Consider the following 2,540-nt stretch of genomic DNA (forward strand, 5'->3'; position numbering starts at 1 on the left):
CTCTCTCTCTCTCTCTCTCTCTCTCTCTCTCTCTCTCTCTCTCTCTCTCTCTCTCTCTCACTACAACGGTATATATATCTTGACATTTGGTAGCATGTTTTAGTGTGTCTCATCCGAAAGAGAGGCAACCTAATTAAATCGACCAACAGTAGTACTATCGCACTTACCCTTAACATCTCTAACAAGGACATTCGCCGCCATCTTCAATCTATCTCGCTCCTCAGTGACAACAAGTAGGGATTCCGCAGAGCTGGATCCACTGGACAATCACATTCTTATGTCACTTGCCAATGTGTTTTCACTTTAGCGAAGTTCTGTGACAGAAATGTTGCACTTGTAGATATCTATGCTTTTGACGATGTCTGGGATTTTAAATTCCTTTCAAACCTGCCCACCTACAGGCTCCACCCACCTCTCTCAACTCTTGGATCTGTAGCTTCCTCTCAGATTACATCATGACTACTCGTTTAAATTTCACTGAACTATGGTGACACCCACGTGTCAGTTTTATTCTTCGCTCTTTTTTCTTCTATACAGTAATGTCCTACTTGCCACCACATTCACCATTACTCATTTTTATGCAGATGATACGAACCTTCAGTACTACATAACCTCACCCAACCATACGCAACCAATAAACCACGTGCCGAACCTAATTTGATTCCATAAATGGTGACTTTAAGACTATCCTTCAGTGGATCTATTCCAAATTGTTTATCTTTTAACGACTGAAATCTGAAATATTACACAACTGAGGAAAACACCATCGCATTCCGAATTAAGTATGAGTGGCACTTAGCAAAGCCTTACGTAAGCTCCACGGTTCCAAAGGTTGCTGACACTACAAGGATGAAAAGAGACCTCCATTGAGACACTGGTCCCATATCTAGGACAGTGATCCAGCGATGCATACAAGCATTTTGTACAGTAATCAGAGAAAGGATTTTTGATTGGGTGACATTCATTTACAAACGGACACAATCCATTCGCTGGTGCACAAGAATATTTCCTCTTTGTCATTACCATCGCTCTTTCAATGGTTTCTCTTCCTCAGACCTGCGTGGTATCGAGCTACTTCAGGCACCTACAATACCAACTTCACTCCACTTCTCATGGCCCTTGTTGTGTCCACCACTGACTCCACCCTTCATTCTCCAGTATGCCCAATTTAGAAAAATTCGCCCGCTCATGCATGTCTTGTAGTTACTCACCTCCAACCACTTCAACGAGAACTTACATCGATCCCACCAGTCTGGAAGGCCCCTCCCCAAAATGCATGGCAGCTGTTCTTTCTTCGGGTTCCAGGAAATAAAAAATATTACTCACTTATTTGTTTATTTATTCATATTTAATTTTTCCAGATATTTTCATTTAACGTTTTTTTTTTGTGACAAAAACTCAGAACCTAAGAGAGACTTCAGTGGCGTTTAAATAAAACATTTTTTGTAAATTCTCACTATATGTATGTATGTATGTATGTATGTATGTATGTATGTGTATATGTATTGTTGTATTTCGGGATGGTCATTTTTTCTTTTGCCAAATAAACACACGCACTATATATTCGTCCTTCATTCGTTTATTACTATTTTCATTTTAACTCATATCAATTGTCTGGAAGTGAGATACAACGTTAAAACAGTGCGCATTCACAGCAGTTTTAAAGGTCAATTTTTGCCCAGCAGCCATACTATTTTGAAGAAGCTGAACATTAAAAGGACTATATCCTGCAATCAACAAACACTCATTTGTCCAATCTCAAGCAAAGTTTGATATCATCATCCCAATCGCATCCCTATAATGACTTCAAAGCAGAATTTATACCTGGACTCAAATTAAAAGCAGGCATTCATCGCAAATTGCTGCAGCTTCTTTTACTTTAGGTTCTTTTTTTTTTGTTTTTAATCCTTTCCTTTAAACACTCATGCGTCGAATCGACGGGAGTGGCCATCATGATAAGTATATTTTTATAAGGAATACTTCTTCATTCTCCTTTTCGAGATTCACTTTTCTTTATTGTCCTTTCCATTTTTTACACTTATCGTCACTTGATTATTCTTGGTCTTGTTGCTGGTGTTGAAGTGTTTTTATTATTAGCTCTCTTTACATACTCTTCTTCTTCTTCTTCTTCTTCTTCTTCTTCTTCTTCTTCTTCTTCTTCTTCTTCTTCTTCTTCTTCTTCTTCTTCTTCTTCTTCTCTCGTTCTATCTTTATCTATTACTACGCTATTTCATCGTTTTTATTCCGATTCTGTTTTTTCTTTCTGATTTTTACTTTTTATTTCTTCCTTATATAAACAACACACAATTCTTATCAGATACACAGTGTCAGATCTCATCCCTTGATGCAAATCTAATGAACTCTAAAATGCATAAAACTGCAATTATTATGTAACTTTTCACGTGGAAATTTTGTATGCAGTAGCGTTAAAGACAGGGCGGTTCTGAAACAAATGTAACCGGGTATTAAAGAGGTGCTAACCCCTTTCTTTGTCTTCTTATTTTGATTATACATACTCACATATGTAAATATATATATAT

This window comes from Octopus bimaculoides, chromosome 6 (assembly GCF_001194135.2).
Source record: "Octopus bimaculoides isolate UCB-OBI-ISO-001 chromosome 6, ASM119413v2, whole genome shotgun sequence".
In the NCBI taxonomy this organism is placed as follows: domain Eukaryota; kingdom Metazoa; phylum Mollusca; class Cephalopoda; order Octopoda; family Octopodidae; genus Octopus; species Octopus bimaculoides.